This window comes from Pelophylax lessonae (assembly GCF_965119305.1).
Source record: "Pelophylax lessonae genome assembly, chromosome: 1".
NCBI lineage: Eukaryota > Metazoa > Chordata > Amphibia > Anura > Ranidae > Pelophylax > Pelophylax lessonae.
The window spans coordinates 596,439,586-596,454,751 of NC_138768.1; the positions used below are offsets into that span (position 1 = coordinate 596,439,586).

At 41.1% G+C, this 15,166-nt stretch overlaps 1 pseudogene across 1 annotated transcript in view; it reads right to left on the reverse strand.

The window, feature by feature from the left end:
• LOC309544601 (alcohol dehydrogenase 1-like) overlaps positions 1 to 1,590 on the reverse strand; it is a 130,800-nt pseudogene extending 129,210 nt beyond the window's left edge. The window contains exon 1 of the transcript XR_014226143.1: positions 1,506 to 1,590. The product of XR_014226143.1 is annotated as an alcohol dehydrogenase 1-like (transcript). The remainder of the gene's footprint in view (positions 1 to 1,505) is intronic.
• Between the last annotated feature and the right edge of the window lie 13,576 nt (positions 1,591 to 15,166).

A 15,166-nucleotide genomic window follows, 5' to 3' on the forward strand; every position in this document is an offset into this window, starting at 1 on the left:
AAAATACCAAACTGGCAATACACTGAAGCTACACTGAACAAAGGGTGCTTCTTTTTGGACCCTTTGTAACCATTGAAACAGCTATACGTTTCTCTGGGCTGTTCTAGATCTCAAAGGCTGCAGATTTGATCACATTCTGGAGGATACCAGGCTATCCTACTAGATAAGTTCCCAGTCTTGGGCTGCTGCCCCTTGCAGCTGGGGGCCTATTCTTAATTACCTTTGGAGTTAACTAAGGCTGGCCATACACTATACAATTTTCTTATTCAATTTCCTTTAGATTTACCTTAAACTACGTAGTGCAAGGGCCTGCCTGACTGCATACAAATTGAAAGTGTTTAGGTTTGACCCTATATTACATGGTTTTGGTAAATCTAAAGGAAAGTTGAACAAGAAAATTGTATAGTGTATGGCCAGCCTAAGCGGTTTAATCAAAGGATCTAGTCTGGAGAACACTGAAATGTGAAGCTACACTGAACAAAGGGTGCATTCCCTTATGCACTTTACACCATAGGTATTTAAAATATAACTTTTATTCATTCCTTTAAAACATTAGCTGGACTGTGTATATATATAAGTATAAAAAGGGAGCGTGGGTTTATTAGTTGGCCAATAGTGTACCAATGATTGAGTGCACAGTGATCCAGGCGGGTATACCCTTTTTATAGGGATGCTGGATGATTGATATCCCAGTGCAGTAGGGCATTTGTTGATGTTGGTTTCCAATATATTGTTGTCTGAATTTAGCCCTGGACATCCCTTCTGATTGACTGATCTAAAAAATTGATACTGTTGTAATTGATCTCACTTGTAAAGTATATGCCTATCTTGTTCTCATTGAGACAATTCACAAACTCTACAAAAGTTTCTTTCTGGCTCTTCCATAAGATGTATTTATCATCTATAAAGCATACCCAGAGAAGGATCCTTGATGTATAATGATCCATAGCTTCACTGAATACCGAAGTACGCTCCCACCAGCCCAAAAATATGTTAGCATACGTCGGCACACATGCAGTGCCCATGGCGGTGCCTTTCTGCTGCCTATACATTTTTCCATCAAATAGAAAGATGTTGTGTTCCAGTATAAACTTTAATAGTTCCAAAATGAACTCTGTGTGCGTCAAGAAAATAACTCCACTTGCATCCAGGAAGAAGCTGCATGCCTGTAAGCCCAAATCATGTCCAATATTACTGTATAGGGCTTCCACATCCAGGCTAGCTAGCCATGTACCTTCTTCCAAGACTATGTCAGTCAGTTTGCTCACAAAGTCCCTTGTGTCCTCAATATAGGACGTTAATTTGTGGACAAATAGACGCATGACAAAGTCTTTATATTTGCTAGCTCCTTCTGTCAGATACAATTGGACGACCCGGAGGTTAGTCCTGCTGTTTGTGCACTTTAGGAAGAGCGTAAATGGTTGATATAGTAGGGTGATTATTGATAATAGACGTATGTTCATTCTTGGAGAGTATACCTCTATAAAGTGTTCTTTTAAGAATACCTCTCAGTTCTTCTAGGTATCCTGATGTGGGATCGTTTAATAACACTTCATAATTAACTTCAATACTCAATATGTCATAACACATCTTGAGATAGAAGTATCACTCTATCAAAACAGTATTTGCACCCTTGTCTGCTGGCTTAATCACCAGTGACTTGTTATTTCGCAGTTCTTCTAAAGCTTTCCATTCAGCAAACGATATTGATGGAGATTCACACCAGGCAGGTAATACTTGCGGTTTCAAATGTCAGACAGTCATTGAGTTCTATGAACAGTGAACACACAGACATAAACTTCAGTGGATAGTTTTTCTTCAAGAGAAGATATATAGATATAAGCTAGAGAGGCGGAGCCTTACAAGTTTTTTTGATAGATTTGATTAGTATAATTAGTGGCATGTGGCTACCTAGACCCTTATAGACCATCTTGTTTAGATAGGTTACATTTGATACTCTATAGGAGAGAGAAATTGTTCTCACTACTCTTTTTTCTTATCTATCATCTCTTTTGGCTTGATTATTCATCACTGTGCACTCAATATTTGGTACACTATTGGCCAACTAATAAGCCCACCCTTCCTTTTTGTACATATATATATATATATATACACAGTCCAGCTAATGTTTTATAGGAATGAATAAAAGTTACATTTTAAATACCTATGGTGTAAAGTGTGTAAGGGAATGCACCCTTCGTTCAGTGTAGCTTCACATTTAAGTGTTCTCCAGACTAGATCCTTAGATGAAACCGCTTATTTAGCTCCAAAGGTAATTAGGAATAGGCCCCTTAGCTGAAAGGGGCAGCAGCCCCCAGACTGGGAACTTCTCTAGGAGGGTAGCCTGGTAGCCTCCAGAATGTGATCAAATCTGCACCCTGTGAGATCTAGAACAGCCAAGAGAAACGTATAGCTGTTTCAATAGTTACAAAAAGAACTAAATATACCTATCATCCTAGCAACCTACCTACTGTAGGAGGACGCTACATCAAGTAATCTGATCCTAGATAACCAAGGCATTGACCTAGAACTAATATAAAATACACCAGTGCAGACTTCACACTGCACAGGCTGTGTACAAGTTCCAGGTCATTGGCTCAATAGGTAATAAAGCCAGGAGTATGACAGTTTTGGATCTTGCACCTGACACGCAAACAAAACAACAAGTTAACAAATATGGCAATATCAGCATTAATTCACATTTAAGTTGCATCGAATTAGGACTTTAGTTACTTTAAGGCAACTTTTTGCTCTCCTAGGCTAAAGGTGGCCATATATGGAGCAAAATTCAGCTTGTTCAGCAGGGACTGGCTATATTTCAATCCATTTATGGGTAGGCTGGTTGTACACACATCAATCTACCGATTAACCAAACTGTTGGTTTTTTCCCGATCAATCAATGTTCACCAGTTATAGCGGGCAACACTAATCACTGTGTTCTGACAGCAGGGAAGGTTCCCTGCTGTCAGAATAAATTACCAGAATGGAAATAATTCCCCCATCCACATTGGGTGTGTGAATGAGGGAATTGGGTCATTTTTGTTTTTGTTCAACCCAGGGTTTGAATAAAAAATGTAATAATGTTTAGACTTTGTTTCTAAACTGCCATGCCTCTAAAAGGTGATCTATATTCAAATCGCATTCAAAAGCCACTTGACAGGCAGTGAGGTAGCGAGGCGACACCTCCTCACCACCTGTTGTAGCTCTATGCTTCACCAATACACTGCAACTGTGTGCGCCAAACACGACAGGAGTGACACCTCTATCAACTGTCTTTGCAGCCTAACCACTTGCCACCCGTAGAATGTCATATGACGTCCTTGGGTTGAAGTGGTGATATCTGAATGATGTCTACAGCTACAGGCATCATTCAGGTATCTTTCTTTTCAGCCGACGATTCCCTGTAATGTAAAAGCCATCCTAGCGGCTATTTAGCTTTTATACCCACCACCGCCCTCTGGTGCATCTCTGGGCTCTCCTGCGTGATCAGGGACCCAGAGAACAGATCCGGTGGTGGTGCCAGATTACCATTGAGTTGGCTGTGGACTGAATGGTCCCCGGCCATCTCTCTGACCCTGGAAGGCTGGAAGCAATGTCACTTCCGGCACTGGCAGATGTAAACACTACCAGTTTTTTTTCCCTGGAAAGCAGAGATCTTTTTTTTTTTTTTATCTCATGCTTTCAAGGGTAGAGGAGATAATTGGGATCTAAATTACCACAGATGTCTCATAAAGAGGACCTGTCATGCCTTATTCCTATTACAAGGGAGGTTTACATTTCTTGTGATAGGAAAAAAAAGTAATTAAAAAAAAAAAATTAAAGGGAAAGTGTGAAAATAAAAAAAATAAATAAATAATTATATTCTAGTATTCTGAATACCATGCGCTCTTGGAGGAAAGTAAATCAACACAATAATTAACATTAATAAATCTATTTGAAAATAATAACTCTAACAAGCAGCTGAATAATCAAAATACATTCAGTTCATCTACAGAGTAAAGTATAACCATATCAACAGTGCTTAGTTTAAAAACAGTATAACAGAGTAGCCTCTACCTCCCAGTGATAACAGTGCATGCAAACAATCTAAATATTCAATCCACTAGTAATTGACAGTCCTTATAATAGTCCATAAATCCTTGCTTGCAGTAAACTTTAAATCATCACCAGTGAAATAATGTGTTTCACTCTCCGCATGTCACCTCACTCACTCACTCACCTCTAGTTATTGCCTCTCATTTCTGATTGTCAAAACTCGCATATTACTCCAATCTCAGCACCAATCAGCACACTCGTCCCTGGGTATTGCTGAAAATGAAAGCAAAGAGGACACAGGCGTGTATACGAAAAAATTCACATTTACAATGTTATATACAAAGGATGAAAATCAGCGCTCGATTTCTAAAATGGTGGACCAGGGATGTTGTAATAAATATAAAAGATGTGTAAGATGTAAAATCATAAACATAAAATAATGGATAAAAGTGGAAGAAATAGAATAATCAAATAGAATTCTGATGAAAAACTCATCCAGTGCTGGATACAAAATATCCCCAAAAAAAGGACACGAGAGAAAATGTCCAAAATTCAATAATGAATAATCAATAATAAAAAATTGATATAAGATGCAATGTGATAATATGACCATTAATGTAACAAATCAATCAATAAATAAAAAACAAGCAATAAAAAAGTGCTAGCAGTGCATACTGTGCAAAAAGGATTAATGGCAATAAAAGTGCTGCAGTGCTTGATGCAATGTGGATATAAATAATATGACCATCAATAAAACAATCAATCAATAAACAAAATATGTGCAGTATAAAAGTGCTAGCAGTGCATAATATGCAAAAATGATTGATGGCAAAAAAATGCTGCAGTGCTTAATAAAGAATCCTCAAGGTATATTAAAGAAAAAAGTCCATATGCAGATGTGCAATGTGCACCAAACTATGTGCAAAATAATATAAAGTGATTCTCATGACTGTTCATCAGTGGCGGCCCGTGCATAGGGGGCGCCAGGGCGCCGCCCCCCTACCCCTAAAAAAAAGAAAAAAGAAAAAAAAATGACAAAGCGAACAAATAAAGTTTTACAAAAAAAAAATTGGGTTCGCTGGCCTCTGTAATGGAAGTGGTGGCTAGGGGGGGGGGGGGGTGGGGTTTACGTCCCAGAAGAGGCGCCGATCGGCTGCCTTCTGGGGGCGTAACCGGAGCGCAAGTCTTTGCGATTGGACACCCCCAACTTTCTGATATCCTGGCTGTGATTGGTCCAGTCTCCAGCCTGGACCAATCATCATCCAGGACATCCGATCCCTGACGTCACAATGGGGGCGGTGCCGGTGCGTGAGTCAGTCACTCACCGTCACCGCCGCTCGGAGGACGAGGGAGAAGCCGCTCACCTTCCCGCCGCCGCCGCAGAGAGGACGGACTGGATCGAGGAGGGAAGAACAGCCGCCGCCGCCAGGTAAGTGCATTAAATTGAAGGGAGCACGCACGCTGGTCTCTGCATTGATTGGGGGACAATGCTGTGGGCACTCTGCATTTATTGGGGTACAATGCTGTGGGCACTCTGCATTTATTGGGGTACAATGATGTGGGCACTCTGCATTTATTGGGGTACAATGCTGTGGGCACTCTGCATTTATTGGGGTACAATGCTGTGGGCACTCTGCAATCATTGGGGTACAATGATGTGGGCACTCTGCATTTATTGGGGTACAATGCTGTGGGCACTCTGCATTTATTGGGGTACAATTCTGTGGGCACTCTGCATTTATTGGGGTACAATGCTGTGGGCACTCTGCATTTATTGGGGTACAATGCTGTTGCACTCTGCAATCATTGGGGTACAATGCTGTGGGCACTCTGCATTTATTGGGGTACAATGCTGTGGGCACTCTGCAATCATTGGGGTACAATGCTGTGGCACTCTGCAATCATTGGGGTACAATGCTGTGGGCACTCTGCAATCATTGGGGTACAATTCTGTGGCACTCTGCAATCATTGGGGGTACAATTCTGTGGCACTCTGCAATCATTGGGGTACAATGCTGTGGGCACTCTGCATTTATTGGGGTACAATGCTGTGGGCACTCTGCAATCATTGGGGTACAATGCTGTGGCACTCTGCAATCATTTGGGGTACAATGCTGTGGGCACTCTGCAATCATTGGGGTACAATTCTGTGGCACTCTGCAATCATTGGGGTACAATTCTGTGGCACTCTGCAATCATTGGGGTACAATGCCTTGGGCACTCTGCAATCAATGGGGTACAATTCTGTGGCACTCTGCAATCATTGGGGTACAATTCTGTGGCACTCTGCAATCATTGGGGTACAATGCTGTGGGCACTCTGCAATCATTGGGGTACAATTCTGTGGCACTCTGCAATCATTGGGGTACAATGCTGTGGGCACTCTGCAATCATTGGGGTACAATGCTGTGGGCACTCTGCATTTATTGGGGTACAATGCTGTGGGCACTCTGCAATCATTGGGGTACAATTCTGTGGCACTCTGCAATCATTGGGGTACAATTCTGTGGCACTCTGCAATCATTGGGGTACAATGCTGTGGGCACTCTGCATTTATTGGGGTACAATGCTGTGGGCACTCTGCAATCATTGGGGTACAATGCTGTGGGCACTCTGCAATCATTGGGGTACAATGATGTGGGCACTCTGCATTTATTGGGGTACAATGCTGTGGGCACTCTGCATTTATTGGGGTACAATGCTGTGGGCACTCTGCAATCATTGGGGTACAATGATGTGGGCACTCTGCATTTATTGGGGTACAATGCTGTGGGCACTCTGCATTTATTGGGGTACAATGCTGTGGCACTCTGCAATCATTGGGGTACAATGCTGTGGGTACTCTGCATTTATTGGGGTACAATGCTATGGGCACTCTGCAATCATTGGGGTACAATGCTGTGGCACTCTGCAATCATTGGGGTACAATGCTGTGGCACTCTGCAATCATTGGGGTACAATTCTGTGGTACTCTGCAATCATTGGGGTACAATGCTGTGGGCACTCTGCAATCATTGGGGTACAATTCTGTGGCACTCTGCAATCATTGGGGTACAATTCTGTGGCACTCTGCAATCATTGGGGTACAATTATGTGGCACTCTGCAATCATTGGGGTACAATGCTGTGGGCACTCTGCATTTATTGGGGTACAATGCTGTGGGCACTCTGCATTTATTGGGGTACAATGCTGTGGCACTCTGCAATCATTGGGGTACAATGCTGTGGGCACTCTGCATTTATTGGGGTACAATGCTGTGGGCACTCTGCATTTATTGGGGTACAATGCTGTGGGCACTCTGCAATCATTGGGGTACAATGCTGTGGCACTCTGCAATCATTGGGGTACAATTCTGTGGCACTCTGCAATCATTGGGGTACAATGCTGTGGGCACTCTGCAATCATTGGGGTACAATTCTGTGGCACTCTGCAATCATTGGGGTACAATGCTGTGGGCACTCTGCAATCATTGGGGTTCAATTCTGTGGCACTCTGCAATCATTGGGGTACAATTCTGTGGCACTCTGCAATCATTGGGGTACAATGCTGTGGGCACTCTTCAATCATTGGGGTACAATGCTGTGGCACTCTGAAATCATTGGGGGACAATGCTGTGGGCACTCTGCAATCATTGGGGGACAATGCTGTGGGCACTCTGCAATCATTGGGGGACAATGCTGTGGGCACTCTGCAATCATTGGGGACAATGCTGTGGCACTCTGCAGTGATTGGGGACAATGCTGTGGCGCTCTGCATTGAAAGGGGCATGCACGCTGAACTCTGCATTGTGGGGGCACAGCACAGTGTTCATTGCATTGAAGGGGGCACAGCACAGTGTTTATTGCATTGAAGGGGGCACAGCACAGTGTTTATTGCATTGAAGGGGGCACAGCACAGTGTTTATTGCATTGGAGGGGGCACAGCACAGTGTTTATTGCATTGAAGGGGGCACAGCACAGTGTTCATTGCATTGAAGGGGGCACAGCACAGTGTTCATTTCATTGAAAGGGGCACAGCACAGTGTTCATTGCATTGAAGGGGGCACAGCACAGTTTTTTTTGCATTGAAGGGGGCACAGCACAGTGTTTATTGCATTGAAGGGGGCACAACACAGTGTTTATTGCATTGAAGAGGGCACAGCACAGTGTTTATTGCATTGAAGGGGGCACAGCACAGTGTTCATTGCATTGAAGGGGGCACAGCACAGTGTTCATTGCATTGAAGGGGGCACAGCACAGTGTTCATTGCATTGAAGGGGGCACAGCACAGTGTTCATTGCATTGAAGGGGGCACAGCACAGTGTTTATTGCATTGAAGGGGGCACAGCACAGTGTTTATTGCATTGAAGGGGGCACAGCACAGTGTTCATTGCATTGAAGGGGGCACAGCTTCAAAGTCACGCAATTTGTTTACTGCGTTTTTTGGCGCGAAGCAATACCTATTACATTTTTCTTTTTGCGCCCCCCCCCCCCCAAAAATTTTGAGCACCAGCCGCCACTGCTGTTCATTAATATTCCAGTGACTATTGTGATTTTCACATCCAGTGGCAATGGTGTGCTGTTATCGTGAGATTATCCAAAATTAAGTGCAATGGCCGCTCACCTCCATTAAGACTCAAAAATCCCCCCAGAGAAAGAGTCAACTAAGGACACCATTATGTAAATTAAACAAAAATAAACTTTATTAGGCACATGTGCCAATGCAAGGTAGCAAAATCAGTGTAATAAGGTGTGACATAACATAAGTAAAATCAGATTAAAAACACAATATCATCCAAATGAAAAACACTAAGTCTGTGTATGGTTACACCTTTACTAAGGCTTTTGCTCTATTTTGTGCTTTTTTTTTTTTTTTTTTTCTGTGTAAAAAATAACCTTTGGTGGAAAAACACACATATATATGTGCATCATTTACAGTAAAACCTTTCTTCTTTTCTTGTATATATGTGTTTTCCTGTATGTGTTTTAATCTTTTTTATATAAATTGGCTCAATTTTTGATCCATATATGCTGTATCTCTCCTTAGAAATGGATATCCTTTTTGCATGAGATGTACGTTTCTAGGGAGAAAGTATTGACTTTGGTGTGAGGATTATATTGATTTATCCTCGCCTTTGTGCGAGGGCATCTTGTGGCCAAAATTGCTTATTGCAATTTATTTTTCATCTAATTAGTACCACACCTGAATGCAATTAATTGGCCTCTATAAATGTCTGTGCACTTCCTTCCACCGCTAGCTCTGAGGAAACTGGCTTGGCACCAGTGAAACATGTCAGCGTAGACGTCATCAGCTTGTCTCCAATTGAATTTTGACCATCGTGACCATCGGGCACCGTACAGCTGGATCTAATCCTTTCCCCCACCCCCTACGTCCGGCGTGATGTCGGGCTGCCATTGACGTTCCTGTTCCCGCCATAGGGAAGCGTGCAGAGGGGAGCCAGACACGGGGAACGCCTTTGCCGGAGTGCACCGTCTACAGGTCATTTGGGTCAACATCTCCCGTAAAGACTTCCATGGCTTACACTCCAGGATGGTAACTCACTATCTCTCCTATAACAGTCTCTTTATTTGATATGGTTTGAGAGAACTCATTATCCACACAACGCTGGGTTTACCTAAGAGTTTGTGTACATCAGCAAATCGCATCTGCCTGCCATTCAGTTACCAACTACTCGGCTCTTGTTGATTCCAGGTTCTTCATATAGGACCCTATATTACTCACATCCATTCACCTGTGGTGGTGAGCTCTTACTTGAGGAATTACATCGGCTGAACTGTATACGGGCAGTACTAATGTGATTGATTCTTTGACCCTGGGATTGCTTGATCTTATTCACCCTCCTGGTTTATGTAACCTGATATCCCTCATCATCATCATCATTATGATTATTATCTTCAGTATTACCATCTAATTATCTTTGGAAGCTCATTTATCCAACCCGAGTTGATGTTTTTCATTTGGATGATATTGTGTTTTTTAATCTGATTTTACTTATGTTATGTCATACCTTATTATACTGATTTTGCTACCTTGCATTGGCACATGTGCCTAATAAAGTTTATTTCTGTTTAATTTTCATAACGGTGTCCTTAGTTGACTCTTTCTCTGGGGGGAAAAAAAGACAGTATGGATGGAGGGGGAGATTAGGGTCTTTTTAATCAGAGATTATAATGGCACCTGCCCCCATGTACAGACAATGGAAAAAATTCTAGCAAGGGCATAGACCTGTCCCTAAAAAAGAGGTCAAGACTACGTCCCTACAAGAAAAAAAGGGGGTTTGAATGTGCCTCTACAAACAGTCAAAGTATGCACATGTTCATGTAACATAACAACGGTACACAACTGTTTTTAAAAAATTCATAAATCTTTATTAGTACATGGTAAAAACAAAAAGTATATCACTCTAATAGATTGAATAGTCAATACATAGTGACAGGATTAGTACAATTTCAGATAAAAATGCTGGAGCTACGCGTTTCGCATTATGCGCTTCCTCAGGGTCCAGCAAGGGAAAGTATGTAAACAAAGATTCAGTCTTTAATAGTCTAAAGGTACATAAAACAGTTATTAGATTTATAAATATACGCATATGTCTTATAACATTTTTATTCTCAGTTTGTTATTTGCAGCTATCAATTGTATGTTACTTACATTGTTATCTTAGCCTTGAACACATCAATTTTACTCAAATTATTTCAAAATTATATAGGTAGATCAAAAATAGATTTCCCATAGATATAGCTGGTTAGTGTATTGGTTCATATATTATAGATTCATTTAGATAACAAAGAGAAAGAGAAAAACTTTTCTACTTATCTATCTCTTTATTCTTTGCTTGTCAAAAAGACAAGGAACTACATCCCACAAACTAAAAAGAAAAAATAGGAAAGGGTAAGGGAAAAGGAAAAGAGAAAAGGGATGAATGTGAAAGAAAAATAATGAAAAAAGGGGAGATGATGTAGAGTGTGAAATCACCACGTAGCCCACAGGGGGGGCAATGAGAGGGATAGGCTAGTTCCCCCGAATAGCCATAGATCAAGGGACAGTCCATCCATAGAGGAGGCGTGGAGGAGACCAAAAGATGAATGGCATACATAAAGAGCTATATTCCCTCCATTATAGAATATAGATATGACATACTAAGGCATTAGATTGTCTTACCCCAATTAAGACGTCACAATGAATAAAGTTGAGTATACTTGTTTAATTTAAAATCACGTTGTATGAAAGGGGGAGCCAAAAGCCCCTAAAATCAACAGAAAGAAAAGAGCGAATTTATATGTATATATGGTTACTCCTTATCTAATTGCTTTGGTCAGGGGGATAATAATTTGAGTATTAAGAGTGGATACTTACCAGGGACTCGTTCTATAAAGTTTAAGTGTTAGGTGGTGTAAAAGTCAAACAAGACGTACACCAATTTAAGTGAAAAGGGGGTTAAACACTGGAATCCCCTTAAAAGATGTACACCAGTATTAAGTGAGAAAAGGGTTAAGTAAAGAATCCCCTTTTAAAAATTGGGGATCATTGTGGTGCTGAAAGTATAAAAACTAGATATAAGAGAGTCACTGGATGCTTTAGACAATTGGATCCAACCCCGAATCTGAAAAGATATATGAAAATAATGGACCGTTGGTAAATGGCTGAGCCTGACACAAAGGAAAGATAAGGAGCTGGTATAAAGTTGAAACACTTACCATCTGAAGCAATTCAGAGAACCCACGGGGAGTGTGACACTCAGCCTAAAAGCCTGTAAATGTGAGCTTACTAAGTTGTCCGGTATATATACTAACCATTCTATGTTTGGTCTCCTCCTCCTCCCGGTCTCACGCCCCCCACATCCGCCCGCCATAGCGTCCACGTGTAGACGCCGCGGGAGGATGTTCCCGCATACCGGAAGTGAGCATCACTTCCGGTTCCGGGACCGGAAGTGACGATCTGCCATGACGTAATCCACCTTTCAGACAAATTAAAGCCAATATTAGCTGATCAGCACCGTCAGAAATGGTAATATTATACGTGCATCAAAAACAGGAATATATCTTAACCATCAATGTGGCATATATGAAATACATCTGAATATAACTATTTACTCCCTATTTGAATCAATTCAAAACTGCATTTTAGCCATATAAGAGGAAAAATTATCCACAAACGTACCAAAATAAACAGTTTTACTCAGAAATGGCATCAGTAAATCTGTTTACGTGGTATGATCATATGGAGCAGTGAATAATTAAGATTTATAAGAAGAAGAAGAGAAAGAATAGATAGATTATAAAATCTGGCAACCAATATGCAGGACAATGGACCACGCGGTAAACAGACCCACAGCAACGAGGAAAAAAGGGGGAAGGGGAAAGGGAAAGAAAAAAAAAAAATTAAAAATTAAAAATAATAAAAATTATATAAGGTGTAAATCTAAATGAATTAATCTCTTCAATATCATATTGGAGAGTCTAAGAGGGTATTAATCTACCAAAAAGGGAGCAAAGCTCAGGTGTTCATTAAGTCCTGGAAGGGTGCATGCATTTAAAGAAAAAATCCAACGTGCTTCCCTTTGTAGAATTAAGTTATCAAAGGGTCCCCCTCTGGGTCCAGGATGGATCCTATCTAGGGCAAAAAATTTAAATTTTGGACATTTATATCTATGCGTTTGGGCTATGTGTCTCGCTATGGGACTTTCTAAGTCACCACCCCTTATGTATGATACATGGTCCTTGATTCTCTCCCAGAAATGCTGTTTAGTTTTACCCACATAAAAGGCGGGACATTCACATTTCCAAAGATAGACAATACCTATAGTTTGGCATGTCACAAAATGTTTTAAAATGAATGGGCGTCCATTTGGCAATGTTTGTTGAGTCTTGCTAGCAATGAATTTACAATAACCACACAGTCCACAAGGGAAAGTACCTTGGGGTAATTTGGTACAGGGGTCTGCCCTTTTGTCTCTCTGGTAGTGACTGGCCGTCACCATATCTCGAATGGATTTATTTCTCCTAAAAATCATATTGGGTTTAATATCTACAAAGTTACTGAGGATTTTATCCTCTGCCAAGAGATGCCAATGTTTGGCTATAATACTTTTTAGTTGGTTAGATTGAGAACAATATCTCGTGATCATTTTAGTTGGGTTTTGAGAGTTTTGACATTCTCCTTGAAAAAGGAGAAGGTCTCTAGGGCTGTCTTTTGCTTTTTTGTATGCTTTTTTAGTGTTTTTTCTACTATATCCCCTCTGTAGGAATCTCTCTTGTAATTCTAAAGCTTCTTTTTCAAATTCAGTCTCTTCCGAACAGTTCCTACGAATCCTATAATACTGTCCTATTGGTATTCCTTGAATTACATGTCTTGGATGGCTGCTATCTGCATGCAGTAATGCGTTTGTGGCAGTTGGTTTTCTATAAAGTGTGGTTGCAAGTGTATTATCCATGCTTCTATAGATCTCAAGATCTAGAAAAGGAATCCTGGATCTATCAAAAACATAGGTAAAATGCAAGTTGAAGTCATTTACATTCAGGATATCTATGAATTCCTTTAGGATGTCGAGAGGACCCGACCATAGGACGAATATGTCATCAATATATCTTTTCCAAATCTCTATATATGCCAGATATGCTGACATAGATTCTTGGGCAAAGAGCCACCGTTCCCACCCCCCCAGGTACAGGTTGGCATAAGATGGGGCGCATTTGGTCCCCATCGCCACTCCCTGTACCTGGAGGTAGTGGGAACCATCAAACACAAACACGTTATGTGTCAAGATGAAGAATAATAAGTCCGAAACAAACTTATTTAACCTTCTATGGTCGAGTCCTCTCTCATCCAAAAAGGATTCAACAACTTCCACACCTCGAGAGTGTGGAATATTTGAGTATAGGGACTCAACATCTATAGATACCAGATAGGTCTCCTCTTCAATCTGTATATCTTCAATCGTTAATAGCATATGCATAGTATCTTTTAGATACGAAGGTAGCGACTCTACATGTGGGCGAAGATATGCATCTACATATGGACTGGCATTCTGTGTAAGACTATTGATGCCCGAGACTATGGGACGACCGGGGGGATTGGTGTGATTTTTATGCATTTTTGGAAGTGCATAAAATGTAGGCGTTGTGGGTTCTTTAATAATCAAAAATTCCATCAAGTCCTTGGTTATAATTCCCCATTGGTGGTATTGATTTAGGAGTTTTAGGAATTCTCTTTGATTCTTAAGTAACTGTAAACTGCTTACTCTTGAATACCAGGCTCTATTATCAAGAATGTTGTTGCACATTTCTGTGTATTGTACTTGATTTAAAATGACAACATTTCCGCCTTTATCCGCAGACTTAATCACAATATCTTTGCGTTCTTGTAAGTTTCGTAGAGCCCGGGAAACGTTTTAGACTTTTTTTTAAAAGTTTGTACTGATTGTTGTGTTGTTCCTTCCGAGGTCGAGGGTGGGCTGGGTCCGAGTGTAATCGGACCCGACTCATCCTCAAGCTCGGTCAGGATTTTAAGCATCTTATAATCCTTTTTGGACCAATCACGCCAAGTTTGAAGAAGACCACCCATAGGGGCTTCTTTTTGCTTGATTTTAGGGCCCTCAATTAGGGACCTAAAATTAAGCTTACGTGCAAAAAGATTAACATCTTTTATAAATTCAAAACGATCTACGTCTTTTGCCGGACAAAAATTGAGCCCTAGACCAAGTATTTTAATTTCCTCTTCATTTAGTTGAACACCAGAGATGTTAATGACTTGTAGAGAGTTTGTTTCTTGGTTTAGTTTTTCTCTTCTGTTGTGGGTATTTTTAGAGGGCCTAGAAGTCCTAGTGTCATTTGTTCTAAAAAAGCATTGTCCTGAGTATAAGGGGAGTTTCTTTTTGGGATAGTTCCACAGTGTGTTCCTTGAGCACTTGCTGATAATGTGCTGGATCCACTTGCCATTGGGTTTGATGGTGATTGGTTTTGAGTTTTAGGTCCAAGTTTTAAAGCCTTGGCTGTTTGTGTAGTCTGTAAATTATGCTGTGTTCCCATAGGGATATCCCTTTCATCATCTTTCCTTTTTTCCTGTCTAGTTCTATTAGATCTCTCTTGGCGAGCATTCCAGAAATTGGAAGATGTGGAGGATGCAGCTGATG